General features: G+C 33.4%; 1 protein-coding gene across 12 annotated transcripts in view; it reads left to right on the top strand.

Moving 5' to 3' along the window:
• The window catches only part of LOC135201681 (zinc finger protein 227-like), a 203,830-nt gene that overhangs the window by 126,877 nt on the left and 60,127 nt on the right, over positions 1–16,826 (top strand). For 8 of the 12 annotated variants that reach the window (XR_010311584.1, XR_010311583.1, XM_064230807.1 and 5 more), the window contains one exon: positions 5,662–5,880. The exons of the other annotated variants lie outside the window; for them this stretch is intronic. The gene's annotated coding sequence lies outside the window, so the exon portion shown is untranslated. The remainder of the gene's footprint in view (positions 1–5,661; positions 5,881–16,826) is intronic. 12 annotated transcript variants of the gene reach the window in all.

The following is a 16,826-nucleotide window of genomic DNA, read 5'->3' as shown; positions in this document are numbered from 1 at the left end:
TGCCGAATATCTCGGAAATTCTTTCGTCAGTTTGTCGTAATGTTTGCACTGTTTTATATTAGCCGTTACATAAAGCTTTATATATGTAAATGTGCATAATTTCATGTAGAATACAACAAAAAATAACCCATGGTTGTAGCTCTTATCAGTTTTGAAATATTTTCATATAAATCACGATAAGGGCCAAAATTTCAACCTATGGTCAAATTTAACTCAACCGAAATGGTCGAAAAACGCTATTGTAAGCTAAAACTCTTACGTTCTAGTATTATTCAATCATTTACCTTCATTTTGCAACAAATTGGAAGTCTCTAGCACAATATTTGGATTTATGGTGAATTTTTGATAAACTTTTTGCTTTTTGCTTACGTGCGCGCGCGGTAACTGTGCCGAAAATCTCAGAAATTCTTTCGTCAGTTTGTCGTAATGTTTGCTCCGTTTTATATTAGCCGTTACATAAAGTTCTATATATGAAGATGTGCGCAATTTCACGTAGAATACAACTCAAAACAACCCATGGTTGTTTTGAGTTGTATTCTGCTTTGATCAGTTTTGAAATATTTTCACATAAATCATGATAAGTGCCAAAATTTTAACCTTCGCTCAAATTTGACTCGACCGAAATGGTCGAAAGACGCAATTGTAAGCTAAAACTCTTACATTCTAGTAACGTTCAACCATTTACCTTCATTTTGCAACAAATTGGAAGTCTCTAGCACAATATTTGAATTTATAGTGAATTTTTTAAAAACACTTTTTGCTTACTTCTGCGTGCGGTAACTCTACCGAAAATCTCAAATTCTTTCGTCAGTTTGTCGTAATGTTTGAACCGTTTTATATTAGCCATTACATAAAGTTCTATATATGAAAATGTGTGCAATTTCCCATAGAATACAACTAAAAACAACCAATGGCTGTAGCTTTGATCAGTTTTGAAATATTTTCATATAAATCACGATAAGTGCCAAAATTTTAACCTTTGCTCAAATTTGACTCGAACGAAATGGTCAAAAAACGCAATTGTAAGCTAAAGCTCTTACATTCTAGTAATATTCAACTATTTACCTTCATTTTGCAACAAATTGAAAGTCTCTAGTGCAATATTTGGATTTATGGTGAATTTTTGAAAAACACTTTTTGCTTGCGTCCGAACGCGGTAACTGCTGAAAATCTCAGAAATTTTTTCGTCAGTTTGTCGTAATGTTTGCACCATTCTATATTAGCCGTTACATAAAGTTTTATATATGAAAATGTGTGCAATTTCACGTAGAATACAACCAAAAACAACCAATGGTTGTAGCTTTGATCAGTCTTGAAATATTTTCATATAAATCACGATAAGTGTCAAAATTATAACCTTCGCTCAACTTTGACTCGACCAAAATGGTCGAAAAACGCAATTGTAAGCTAAAACTCTTACATTCTAGTAATATCCAACCATTTACCTTCATTTTGCAACAAATTGGAAGTCTCTAGCACAATATTTGGATGTATATTGAATTTTTGAAAAACACTTTTTGCTTATGTCCGCGTGAGGTAACTGTGCCGAAAATCTCAGAAATTCTTTCGTCAGTTTGTCGTAATGTTTGCACCGTTTTATATTAGTTGTTACATAAAGTTTTATATATGAAAATGTGCGTAATTTCATGTAGAATACAACTAAAAATAACTCATGTTTGTAGCTTTTATCAGTTTTGAAATATTTTCATATAAATCACGATAAATAGAAAAAATTTGACCTTCGGTCAACTTTAATTCGACCGAAATGGTCGAAAACTGCAATTGCAAGCTAAAACACTTACAGTCTAGTAATATTCAATCAATTAAATTCATTTTGCAACAAACGGGAAGTCTCTAGCACAATATTTTGATTTATGGTGAATTTTTGAAAAAAACTTTTTTACATCCACGCGTTACGAATTCATGCATCATTTTGTGATAATATTTTCTCTGTGTTGCTCTGATCGTTTTACAATTTGTTATATACCAAAATCATCGCAATTTAGTGTACAATACAAAAAAAATTTAACTCATTAGCTTTAACCGTTTTGCTCACAGCGCGATTTGTATACAATTATATTTGGACATTTTTTTTGTTCTGTTATATATTCCAATATTTATTTATGATAATGATATTTTTTCCATTTCTGATGGTTGCATACTAAACTTCAGGCAATGACAAAAAAAGGAGCCAAAAATGAATTCTTAATCTTAAAAACTAAGTGTGCTGTGATTTTTTTAAAAAACTTTTTTTCCGCTTCAGCGCTAACTCCTGAATGCCGCCGGCATACGAGAGACACTTTGGTAAATAGCTGCTCGGCGTTTAAGGGTTAATAAGTAAACTAACTCCACACAACATAGTTATCAATATGAACAGCAAAGGGAAGCAGCCATTCAAGTAGCATTGTCAGTAATTATATATCTCCCCAGGAGTCTTATGCAATACAGTGGAACAAAGGCTGTTTTCGAAGGCATGAAACAATATAATGCAGTATAGTGATAGTGATCAGAGTTCAATGAAACATAAGATTGAATCAAAACACAGAAAGGCATTCCCTGATTGAGGCCATTAGTTCTTCATACAGTCAGCATGCCATGTGGGCTTTTATGTCTGCTGAGTTGATCATCAGGATTGTTCGGTTTGCTCCATCCGTTGTGGACTTGAGGATCATGCAGTTGATCTGTGTGTGGGTAATGTGGGTGTAGGTGGTACCTCTATCGGGATGTTTGCAGTTAGATGAGGGAAATCCGTACAAGGACTGGTGGCATCACAATTACATGGAGTTGGTTTGGGGTTTGATGGTGTAGTTGATCTATGTTTTGTGTTCTTAGGTGTTGTTAAGGGCATTTGATTAGTTGACTGTCCTTGGATGCAATGGTCTTCATGCTCCATAGGTCGAGGCATGTGGGGCTTATGCGATCTCAAAGTTACACAAGGTCAGGTTCCAGACCCCCTCGAACAAGTGGAATTTTTGTATAAGTTTGGTACAGTCTCTAAAAATGCTAATAAATGTGTACTTCTAGTTTGAACACTAAATATGAGCCTAATCATTCTCCCTAAGTATTAAGCTAACTTTAAATGAAATTAAAGTTACTGTAATTTCTTTTAAAAGTTAACGTAATACATCACCCTTAAAAAAAGAAATAAATGGTTGGTAAAAATATAGGAGTGTGTGAAGATTACATATGTAACTATTTACCCCTACTGACTGATCTATTTTTAGAAGTGCTTTCAACCACTTTAAAGTAAATCTTTATTCTGTCTCTCTCTTTGTTCTGAATTTCCTTTTCATGAACGAACAGTTCTTTTAATTTGGATTAATACAACTCTTAGTTATGTGTCTATGTTTTAGAATAGTGCATTTACAGTTCTATAATGGCAAAGGTAAAAATGGATCAGTTGAAAATTATCTACCACTGAATGAGAGGGAGAGTGAAAGTTGTCCTTACATAAGTATTAAGCTAACTTTTAAATGAAATTAAAGTTAGCTTAGTACATTACCCTTAAAAATGCAGAAATAAACAGTTAGTAAAAATATAGGAGTGTGATAAGATTACATATGTACTACAACAGAGAGAGAGAGAGAGAGAGAGAGAGAGAGAGAGAGAGAGAGAGAGAGAGAGAGAGAGAGAGAGAGAGAGATTGTCCTTAGATAAACATGTGGCTAACTTTTAAATGAAATTAAAGTTACTGTAATTTTCAATTAAAAAAAGAAATAAAGGGTTTAGGAGTGTGTGAAGATTACATATGAGATAGAGAGAGAGAGAGAGAGAGAGAGAGAGAGAGAGAGAGAGAGAGAGAGAATCATTGTCCTCTAGTCAGCAACACCCCCCTCCTGTCACATTGCTTCTCGCGAGTTAAAAAAAAGATGTGAGGAAAGGATTATTATTATTATTATTATTATTATTATTATTATTATTATTATTATTATTATTATTATTATTATTATTATTATAAGTAATTGCTACTTCAGCAGCATTACACTTGTAGAGATTCTTCTCCGTTTTACAAATAGCGGCTTTTTCTGTGCTACTTACATAGAGGTCATGATCAAATAGTGTCAAAATAGGTGCAATAATTTGAATTTTACAAATTCGGTGTCGTCCAGTCCATGACTACCTTCTTCTCGAAGGGCACCAGGATGTGCTGCTATAGGCTCTTCTCCTACTCCACTGGTGCCAGGGCTGCTTCTCACTCTCTCCCACTCTGCCGCAGTCTCTTGGTCTCGTTATGGAGGGCACGCAGTTTGGTAATCTTGATCACTATTTGCCTCTGTAGGAGGGATTTTCTAAAGCTCCTGGTGTCCTCATTTTTTCTTGCTGACGGGGCGTGTAGCCGAATATTAGTGTACTTAGGAAGCAGATCCTCTCTCAAGCATACTTTATTAAAAGTAATTGCACTTCAGCAGCGTTACACTTGTAGAGATTCTTCTCTATTTTATAGCGGCTTTTCCCATGCTACTTAAACAGGCTAGTAGAACGCATATAGAGGTCACGATCAAATACAGTGTCAAAATAGGTGTATATATTTGAATTTTACAAATTCGGTGACGTCCAGTCCTTGACTACCTTCTTCTCGAAGGGCACCAGGACGTACTGCTATAGGTTCCTCTCCTACTCCACTGGTGCCAGGACTGCTTCTTACTCTCTCCTACTCCTGCCGCAGTCTCTTGGTCTCGTTCTGGAGGGCACGCAGTTCGGTAGTCTTGATCACTATTTGCCTCTGTAGGAGGGATTTTCTAAATTTCCTGGTGTCCTCATTATTTCTTGCTGATGGGTCGTGTAGCAAGAAATAATGAAGACACCAGGAGCTTTAGAAAATCCCTCCTACAGCGACAAATAGTGATCAAGACTACCAAACTGCGTGCCCTCCAGAATGAGACCAAGAGACTGTGGCAGGAGTGGAAGAGAGTGAGAAGCAGCCCTGGCACCAGTGAAGTAGGAGAGGAACTTATAGCAGCACGTCCTGGTGCCCTTCGAGGAGAAGATAGTCATGGACTGGATGACACCGAATTTGTAAAATTCAAATATATACACCTTTTTTGACACTGTATTTGATCATGACCTCTATAGGCGCTCACTAGCTCAGAAAGTAGCACAGAAAAAGTCGCTATTCGTAAAATAAAGAAGAATCTCTACAAGAGTAATGCTGCTGAAGTAGTAATTACTTTTAATAAACTATGCTTGAGAGAGAATCTGCTTCCTAAGTATATTATCATTATTGTTATTATTATTTTAAACTAATAAACATATACAGTGGTCCCTCTGTATTTCCGGGATGTGTACCAGAGACCCCCTTGTGAATAGTTAGGACCCGCAAATAGTTGGAACCCCTATAAAAATGCTTTAAACCAAAACTCAACAAAAACCCACTGTATATGTACCACAAAAATTCTCGCATTTCAGGAAGAGAGAGAGAGAGAGAGAGAGAGAGAGAGAGAGAGAGAGAGAGAGAGAGAGAGAGAGAGAGAGAGCAACGGAAGTGTTCTTGCAATAACCCAAACAAGTGAAGTGTTTATCGTAGGGGCGGCCATTAAATAAGTGCATTCGTTGCTTTATTTAAATAATCTTTCAACTCCCATCAGAACCAGGACATTTCTGGTGACATCATTAGTCACGCCCCAGTGAAGGAGGTGTTAGAATTAATTTCTGCCCAAACAGGTGGTACAATGGATGTGATCAACCAATGAAGAAGATCAGAAGGCAGCAACAGAATAAGACCTTCCCACTTTTAGGAGGGACATCTCTTTGGAAGATGTCTACTGAGGAGCAGAGAAAGCAGTTAGAAGGAACAGAGCATCTAGAGGATGAGGTTGTAGGCCTTACCAAGCTGTGGGTAAGAAAGGCTTCAACATCAACACTTCGCCTCAACACCGCAAGGTAATCTAAATTGTATGTTTTCTTATACTTGTTTATGTATTGCTAGTGTGAATGAAGTAAGAAAAAATTTGTTGTGTTTTTCTAAGCATCCTGAGACTACAATAGTCCAGAGAATCTACGATCTACGATAATGTAAAAAGACTACCTTACATTGGGTGGCCTACAATACAAACAAAATAAAAAGGAATAAATATAAAACTCCCTTACAAAGGTGACATCTGAAAGAACAAGCAATAAAATGACATAACAAGAGAGTGTGAAACATACAAGAATAACAAAGGGAAAATGATAACAGAAGGTGAAGTGCAAGATGGAGCTCCAAATTTTGGAAACAAAGACGATAACAGATGGCAAGGCAAAACATAACAAGTGAACGGCGAGAAACTGAAAACATTCCCGCCTACCAACGTCAAGCTAAAAACAGCAGCGGGTAGTGAAATAGAATTTATGAACATTATTGCTTAATAAACCCCACGGCTAAGAAAAATATCCCCCGAAGATTAAACAGCCAATTCAAGTCAACGTGAGATGTCAAACATCATACATCAACATCGTACCGTAAGCAGCAGCAACAGTAACAATACCCCGTCAGTATGTTAACCCTCTTAGGCTGAAGGGATATAATAAAAATTGTCTCCTGTATGCCGGGGGGGTTCGGAGTGAGCGCAGAAGCGGAAAAAATATTTTCAAAAAATCACAGCGTGCTTAGTTTTCAAGATTAAGAGTTCATTTTTGGCTCCTTTTTTTGTCATTGCCTGAAGTTTAGTATGCAACCATCAGAAATGAAAAAAATATCATTATCATATATAAATAATTCGATATATGATAGTGCAAAAACAAAATTTCATATATAATAGTATTCAGATCGCGCTGTGAGCAAAACGGTTAAAGCTAACGAGTTAATATTTTTTTCGTTGTATTGTACACTAAATTGCAATCATTTTGGTATATAAAACATTGTAAAACGATCAAAGCAACACAGAGAAAATATTATCACAAAATAATGCATGAATTTGTAACTCGTGGATGTAAATTTTTTTTTTTTTTTTTTTTTTTTTTTTTTTTTTTTTCAAAAATTCACCATAAATCTAAATATTGTTCTAGAGACTTCCAATTCGATTCAAAATGAAGAAAAATGATTGAATATTACTATACTGTAAGAGTTTTAGCTTACAATTGCAGTTTTCGACCATTTCGGACGAGTTAAAGTTGACCAAATGTCAAAATTTTTATATATATTTTTTTCAAATGCAAATATTTCAAAAACGAGAAAAGCTGCAACCTTCAAATATTTTTTTGTTGTATTCTACATGAAATTGTGCACATTTTCATGTACAAAACTCTATGAAACGCCTAATATGAAAGGGAACAAATATTAGGAAAATGCGACGTACGCATTTTGGAGATTTGCAGCGGAGAATCGGCGCGCGGAGGGAAAGAAAATGTTTTTTTCAAAAATTCACCATAAATCTAAATATTGTGCTAGAGACTTCAAATTTGTTTCAAAATGAAGATACATGACTGAATATTACTAGACTGTAAGAGTTTTTGCTTACAATTGTGTTTTTCGACCATTTCGGTTGAGTCAAATTTGACCAAACATAGTTTTTTTTTATATCGTGATTTATATGCACTTATTTCGAAAATGAGAAAAGCTACAACCTTCAAATATTTTTTTTTTATTCTACTTGAAATTGCGCACATTTTTATATATAAAACTCTACAAAACACCTAATATGAAAGGGAGCAAATATTAGGAGAATGCGACGTACGCATTTCGGTGATTTGCGGCAGAGAATCGGCACACGGAAGGAAGGAAAAAGTTTCTTTCAAAATTCACCATAAATCTAAATATTGTGCTAGAGACTTCAAATTTGTTTCAAAATGAAGATAAATGACTGAATATTACTAGACTGTAAGAGTTTTTGCTTACAATTGCGTTTTTCGACCATTTCGGTTGAGTCAAATTTGACTGAATGTAGTTTTTTTTCTATTTATCTTGATTTATATGCAATTATTTCGAAAATGAGAAAAGCTACAACATTCAAATATTTTAAGCTGTATTCTACATAAAATTGCGCACATTTTCATATATAAAACTCTATGAAACGCCTAATATGAAAGGGAGCAAATATTAGGAGAGTGCGACGTACTCAATTTGGAGATTTGCGGCGGAGAATCGGCGCGGAGGTAAGGAAAAAGTTTTTTTCAAAAATTCACCATAAATCTAAATATTGTGCTAGAGACTTCGAATTTATTTCAAAATGAAGATAAATGACAGAATATTACTAGACTGTAAGAGTTTTTGCTTACAATTGCGTTTTTCGACCATTTCGGTTGAGTCAAAGTTGACCAAACGTAGTTTTTTTTCTATTCATCATGATTTATATGCAATTATTTCAAAAATGAGAAAAGCTACAACCTTCAAATATTTTTAGTTGTATTCTACATGAAATTGCACACATTTTCATATATAAAACTCTATGAAACGCCTAATATGAAAGGGAGCAAATATTAGGAGAATGCGACGTACGCATTTCAGAGATTTGCGGCATAGAATCGGCACGCGGAGGTAAGGAAATTTTTTTTTTTTCCCAAAATTAACCATAAATCTAAATATTGTGCTAGAGACTTCGAATTTGTTTCAAAATGAAGATAAATAATTGAATATTACTAGACTGTAAGAGTTTTTGCTTACTATTGCAGTTTTCGACCATTTCGGTTGGGTCAAAGTTGACCGAACGTAGTTTTTTTTCTATTTATCGTGATTTATATGCAATTGTTTCAAAAATTAGAAAAGCTACAACCTTCAAATTTTCTTGTTGTATTTTACATGAAATTGCGCACATTTTCATATATAAAACTCTATGAAACGCCTAATATGAAAGAGCAAATATTAGGAGAATGCGACGTACGCATTTCGGAGATTTGCGGCGGAGAATCGGCACACGGAGGGAAGGAAAAAGTTTTTTTTCAAAAATTCACCATAAATCTAAATGTTGTGCTAAAGACTTCAAATTTGTTTCAAATTGAAGATAAATGACTGAATATTACTAGACTGTAAGAGTTTTCGCTTACAATTGCGTTTTTCAACCATTTCGGTTGAGTCAAATTTGACCGAACGTAGTTTTTTTCTATTTATCATGATTTATATGCAATTATTTCGAAAAGGAGAAAAGCTACAAACTTCAAATATTTATTGTTGTATTCTACATAAAATTGCACACATTTTCATATATAAAACTCTATGAAACGCCTAATATGAAAGGGAGCAAATATTGGGAGAATGCGACATACACATTTCGGAGATTTGCGGCGGAGAATTGGCGCACGGAGGTAAGGAAAAAGTTTTTTTTTTTTAAATTCACCATAAATCTAAATATTGTGCTAGAGACTTCGAGTTTGTTTCAAAATGAAGATAAATGACTGAATATTACTAGACTGTAAGAGTTTTTGCTTACAATTGCGTTTTTCGACCATTTCGGTTGAGTCAAAGTTGACCGAAAGTAGTTTTTTTTCTATTTATCGTGATTTATATGTAATTATTTCAAAAATGAGAAAAGCTACAAACTTCAATTTTTGTTGTTGTATTCTACATGTAATTGCGCACATTTTCATATATAAAACTCTATGAAACGCCTAATATGAAAGGGAGCAAATATTAGGAGAATGTGACGTACGCATTTCGGAGATTTGTGGCGGAGAATTGGCACGCTGAGTTTGTTTCAAAATGAAGATAAATGACTGAATATTACTAGACTGTAAGAGTTTTCGCTTACAATTGCGTTTTTCGACCATTTCGGTTGAGTCAAATTTGACTGAATGTAGTTTTTTTTCTATTTATCGTGATTTATATGCAATTATTTCGAAAATGAGAAAAGCTACAACCTTCAAATATTTTTTGTTGTATTTTACATAAAATTGCGCACATTTTCATATATAAAACTCTATGAAACGCCTAATATGAAGGGGAGCAAATATTAGGAGAATGCGACTTGTGCATTTCGGAGATTTGCAGCGGAGAATCGGCGCGCGGAGGTAAGGAAAATTTTTTCCTCAAAAATTCACCATAAATCTAAATACTGTGCTAGAGACTTCAAATTTGTTTCAAAATGAAGATAAATGACTAAATATTACTAGCCTAAGAGTTTTTGCTTACAATTGCGTTTTTCGACCATTTCGGTTGAGTCATAGTTGACCGAACGTAGTTTTTTTCTATTTAACGTGATTTATATGCAATTATTTTGAAAATCAGAAAAGTTACAACCTTCAAATTTTCTTGTTGTATTCTACATGTAATTGTGCTCATTTTCCTATATAAAACTCTATGAAATGCCTAATATGAAAGGGAGCAAATATTAGGAGAATGCAACGTACGCATTTCAGAGATTTGCGGCGGAGAATCGGCGCGCGGAGGGAAGGAAAAAGTTTTTTTCAAAAATTCACCATAAATCTAAATATTGTGCTAGAGACTTCGAATTTGTTTCAAAATGAAGATAAATGACTGAATATTACTAGACTGTAAGAGTTTTCGCTTTCAATTGCATTTTTCGACCATTTCGGTTGAGTCAAATTTGACCAAACGTAGTTTTTTTTCTATTTATTGTAATTTATATGCAATTATTTCGAAAATGAGAAAAGCTACAACCTTCAAATTTTTTTGTTGTATTCTACAATAAAATTTGCGCACATTTTCATCTTATAAAACTCTATGAAAACGCCTAATATGAAAGGGGGGGGGGGGGGAGAAACAAATATTGGGAGAATGCGACGTACGCATTTCGGAGATTTGCTGCGGAGAATCGGGGCGCGGAGGGAAGGAAAAAGTTTTTTTTTCAAAAATTCACCATAAATCTAAATATTGTACTAGAGACTTCGAATTTGTTTCAAAATGAAGATAAATGACTGAATATTACTAGACTGTAAGAGTTTTTGCTTACAATTGCGTTTTCGACCATTTCGGTTGAGTCAAAGTTGACCGAACGTAGTTTTTTTTCTATTTATCTTGATTTATATGCAATTATTTCGAAAATGAGAAAGCTACAACGTTCAAATATTTTAAGCTGTATTCTACATAAAATTGCGCACATTTTCATATATAAAACTCTATGAAACGCCTAATATGAAAGGGAGCAAATATTAGGAGAGTGCGACGTACTCAATTTGGAGATTTGCGGCGGAGAATCGGCGCGGAGGTAAGGAAAAAGTTTTTTTCAAAAATTCACCATAAATCTAAATATTGTGCTAGAGACTTCGAATTTATTTCAAAATGAAGATAAATGACAGAATATTACTAGACGTAAGAGTTTTCGCTTACAATTGCGTTTTTCGACCATTTCAGTTGAGTCAAAGTTGACCAAACGTAGTTTTTTTTCTATTCATCATGATTTATATGCAATTATTTCAAAAATGAGAAAAGCTACAATCTTCAAATATTTTTAGTTGTATTCTACATGAAATTGCACACATTTTCATATATAAAACTCTATGAAACGCCTAATATGAAAGGGAGCAAATATTAGGAGAATGCGACGTACGCATTTCAGAGATTTGCGGCATAGAATCGGCACGCGGAGGTAAGGAAATTTTTTTTTTCCAAAAATTAACCATAAATCTAAATATTGTGCTAGAGACTTCGAATTTGTTTCAAAATGAAGATAAATGATTGAATATTACTAGACTGTAAGAGTTTTTGCTTACAATTGCGTTTTCGACCATTTCGATTGGGTCAAAGTTGACCGAACGAAGTTTTTTTTCTATTTATCGTGATTTATATGCAATTGTTTCAAAAATTAGAAAAGCTACAACCTTCAAATTTTCTTGTTGTATTCTAAATGAAATTGCGCACATTTTCATATATAAAACTCAATGAAACGCCTAATATGAAAGAGCAAATATTAGGAGAATGCGACGTACGCATTTCGGAGATTTGCGGCGGAGAATCGGCACACGGAGGGAAGGAAAAAGTTTTTTTCAAAAATTCACCATAAATCTAAATGTTGTGCTAAAGACTTCAAATTTGTTTCAAATTGAAGATAAATGACTGAATATTACTAGACTGTAAGAGTTTTCGCTTACAATTGCGTTTTTCGACCATTTCGGTTGAGTCAAATTTGACCGAATGTAGTTTTTTTCTATTTATCATGATTTATATGCAATTATTTCGAAAAGGAGAAAAGCTACAAACTTCAAATATTTATTGTTGTCTTCTACATAAAATTGCACATTTTACATACTATGTAAACTCTATGAAACGCCTAATATGAAAGGGAGCAAATATTGGGAGAATGCGACGTACACATTTCGGAGATTTGCGGCGGAGAATTGGCGCACGGAGGTAAGGAAAAAGTTTTTTTTTCAAAAATTCACCATAAATCTAAATATTGTGCTAGAGACTTCGAGTTTGTTTCAAAATGAAGATAAATGACTGAATAATACTAGACTGTAAGAGTTTTTGCTTACAATTGCGTTTTTCGACCATTTCGGTTGAGTCAAAGTTGACCAAAAGTAGTTTTTTTTCTATTTATCGTGATTTATATGCAATTATTCCAAAAATGAGAAAAGCTACAAACTTCAATTTTTTTTTTGTATTCTACATGTAATTGCGCACATTTTCATATATAAAACTCTATGAAACGCCTAATATGAAAGGGAGCAAATATTAGGAGAATGTGACGTACGCATTTCGGAGATTTGTGGCGGAGAATTGGCACGCGGAGGGAAGGAAAAAGTTTTTTTTTCAAAAATTCACCATTAATGTAAATATTGTGCTAGAGACTTCGAGTTTGTTTCAAAATGAAGATAAATGACTGAATATTACTAGACTGTAAGAGTTTTCGCTTACAATTGCGTTTTTCGACCATTTCGGTTGAGTCAAATTTGACTGAATGTAGTTTTTTTTTTCTATATTTATCATGATTTATATGCAATTATTCGAAAATGAGAAAGGCTACAACCTTCAAATATTTTTTGTTGACAACTTCAAATATTTTTTGTTGTATTTTACATAAAATTGCGCACATTTTCATATATAAAACTCTATGAAACGCCTAATATGAAGGGGAGCAAATATTAGGAGAATGCGACTTATGCATTTCGGAGATTTGCAGCGGAGAATCGGCGCGCGGAGGTAAGGAAAATTTTTTCCTCAAAAATTCACCATAAATCTAAATACTGTGCTAGAGACTTCAAATTTGTTTCAAAATGAAGATAAATAACTAAATACTTATAGACTAGAGTTTTTCTAAGATCTAGAGTTTTTTGCTTACAATTGCGTTTTTTCGACCATTTCGGTTGAGTCATAGTTGACCGAACGTTGTTTTTTTCTATTTAACGTGATTTATATGCAATTATTTTGAAAATCAGAAAAGTTACAACCTTCAAATTTTCTTGTTGTATTCTACATGTAATTGCGCTCATTTTCCTATATAAAACTCTATGAAATGCCTAATATGAAAGGGAGAAATATTAGAGAATGCGATGTACGCATTTCAGAGATTTTGCGGCGGAGAATCGCGCGCGGAGGGAAGGAAAAAGTTTTTTTTCAAAAATTCACCATAAATCTAAATATTGTGCTAGAGACTTCGAATTTGTTTCAAAATGAAGATAAATGACTGAATATTACTAGACTGTAAGAGTTTTCGCTTTCAATTGCATTTTTCGACCATTTCGGTTGAGTCAAATTTGACCAAACGTAGTTTTTTTTCTATTTATTGTAATTTATATGCAATTATTTCGAAAATGAGAAAAGCTACAACCTTCAAATTTTTTTGTTGTATTCTACATAAAATTGCGCACATTTTCATCTATAAAACTCTATGAAACGCCTAATATGAAAGGGAGCAAATATTGGGAGAATGCGATGTACGCATTTCGGAGATTTGCTGCGGAGAATCGGGGCGCGGAGGGAAGGAAATTTTTTTTTTCCAAAAATTAACCATAAATCTAAATATTGTACTAGAGACTTCGAATTTGTTTCAAAATGAAGATAAATGATTGAATATTACTAGACTGTAAGAGTTTTTGCTTACAATTGCGTTTTCGACCATTTCGGTTGAGTCAAAGTTGACCGAACGTAGTTTTTTTTCTATTTATCTTGATTTATATGCAATTGTTTCAAAAATTAGAAAAGCTACAACCTTCAAATTTTCTTGTTGTATTCTACTTGAAATTGCGCACATTTTCATATATAAAACTCTATGAAACGCCTAATATGAAAGAGCAAATATTAGGAGAATGCGACGTACGCATTTCGGAGATTTGCGGCGGAGAATCGGCACGAGGAGGGAAGGAAAAAGTTTTTTTTCAAAAATTCACCATAAATCTAAATATTGTGCTAGAGACTTCAAATTTGTTTCAAATTGAAGATAAATGACTGAATATTACTAGACTGTAAGAGTTTTTGCTTACAATTGCGTTTTTCGACCATTTCGGTTGAGTCAAATTTGACCGAACGTAGTTTTTTTCTATTTATCATGATTTATATGCAATTATTTCGAAAAGGAGAAAAGCTACAACCTTCAAATATTTATTGTTGTATTCTACATAAAATTGCACACATTTTCATATATAAAACTCTATGAAACGCCTAATATGAAAGGGAGCAAATATTGGGAGAATGCGACGTACACATTTCGGAGATTTGCGGCGGAGAATTGGCGCACGGAGGTAAGGAAAAAGTTTTTTTTTCAAAAATTCACCATAAATCTAAATATTGTGCTAGAGACTTCGAGTTTGTTTCAAAATGAAGATAAATGACTGAATATTACTAGACTGTAAGAGTTTTCGCTTACAATTGCGTTTTTCGACCATTTCGGTTGAGTCAAAGTTGACCGAAAGTAATTTTTTTTATATTTATCGTGATTTATATGCAATTATTTCAAAAATGAGAAAAGCTACAAACTTCAAATTTTTTTGTTGTATTCTGTATGTAATTGCGCACATTTTCATATATAAAACTCTATGAAACGCCTAATATGAAAGGGAGCAAATATTAGGAGAATGTGACGTACGCATTTCGGAGATTTGTGGCGGAGAATTGGCAGGCGGAGGGAAGGAAAAAGTTTTTTTTTCAAAAATTCACCATTAATGTAAATATTGTGCTAGAGACTTCGAGTTTGTTTCAAAATGAAGATAAATGACTGAATATTACTAGACTGTAAGAGTTTTCGCTTACAATTGCGTTTTTCGACCATTTCGGTTGAGTCAAATTTGACCGAATGTAGTTTTTTTCTATTTATCGTGATTTATATGCAATTATTTCGAAAATGAGAAAGGCTACAACCTTCAAATATTTTTTGTTGTATGTTACATAAAATTGCACACATTTTCTTCTATAAAACTCTATGAAACGCCTAATATGAAAGGGAGCAAATATTGGGAGAATGCGACGTACGCATTTCGGAGATTTGCTGCGGAGAATCGGGGCGCGGAGGGAAGGAAAAAGTTTTTTTCAAAAATTCACCATAAATCTAAATATTGTACTAGAGACTGCAATACAATTTTAACAGTCAAGCATATTTTATGTGAATGCCTAATTTTTAATAGAGAAAGAAATTTATATTTAGGCAATAAATCATTATCAGAAATACTATCAGAATCAGATAATTTTTCTTTATATAGAGTATTAATATTTTTAAAAAAGACTAATTTGATTAATAAGATTTAACATATACCATTTTAAATAGATGACTTTTGTCATTTTTATCTATTTCAGTCCTTTATAAGTTCAATTCATATTTTTAATTCCAACCTCATATATCACTTAACAATCCCCTCATTTATCATTAATTTATTATAATTCATTAACTTCATTCCATACCATTCCATGTTTTAGACATAACATTGTATGAGCGTATTTTTTAAATAATTTCCTCCCGAATTATTTCGGGCCAGCACTTTAAGAGTCTGGTTAGACTCATTGGGCTGGTAAATCTTAACTTTATAATAATAATGTACTAGAGACTTCGAATTTGTTTCAAAATGAAGATATAAAACTCTATGAAACGCCTAGTATGAAGGGGAGCAAATATTAGGAGAATGCGACTTATGCATTTCGGAGATTTGCAGCGGAGAATCGGCGCGCGGAGTTAAGGAAAATTTTTTCCTCAAAAATTCACCATAAATCTAAATACTGTGCTAGAGACTTCAAATTTTTTTCAAAATGAAGATAAATGACTAAATATTACTAGACTAAGAGTTTTTGCTTACAATTGCGTTTTTCGACCATTTCGGTTGAGTCATAGTTGACCGAACGTAGTTTTTTTCTATTTATCGTGATTTATATGCAATTATTTCGAAAATCAGAAGAGTTACAACCTTCAAATTTTCTTGTTGTATTCTACATGTAATTGCGCTCATTTTCCTATATAAAACTCTATGAAATGCCTAATATGAAAGGGAGCAAATATTAGGAGAATGCGACGTACGCATTTCAGAGATTTGCGGCGGAGAATCGGCTCGCAGAGGGAAGGAAAAAGTTTTTTTCAAAAATTCACCATAAATCTAAATATTGTGCTAAAGACTTCGAATTTGTTTCAAAATGAAGATAAATGACTGAATATTACTAGACTGTAAGAGTTTTTTTTTTTCGCTTTGTTTTTTTTTCAATTGCCTTTTTCGACCACATTTCGGTTGAGTCAAATTTGACCAAACGTAGTTTTTTTTCTATTTATTGTAATTTATATGCAATTATTTCGAAAATGAGAAAAGCTACAACCTTTAAATTTTGTTGTTGTATTCTACATAAAATTGCACATATTTTCTTCTATAAAACTCTATGAAACGCCTAATATGAAAGGGAGCAAATATTGGGAGAATGCGACGTACGCATTTCGGAGATTTGCTGCGGAGAATCGGGGCGCGGAGGGAAGGAAAAAGTTTTTTTCAAAAATTCACCATAAATCTAAATATTGTACTAGAGACTTCGAATTTGTTTCAAAATGAAG

The sequence above is a fragment of the Macrobrachium nipponense genome, chromosome 28 (assembly GCF_015104395.2).
Source record: "Macrobrachium nipponense isolate FS-2020 chromosome 28, ASM1510439v2, whole genome shotgun sequence".
NCBI classification, from domain to species: domain Eukaryota; kingdom Metazoa; phylum Arthropoda; class Malacostraca; order Decapoda; family Palaemonidae; genus Macrobrachium; species Macrobrachium nipponense.
The sequence above is the reverse complement of the archived record's forward strand: the minus strand, read 5'-3'. Positions and strand labels throughout refer to the sequence as shown.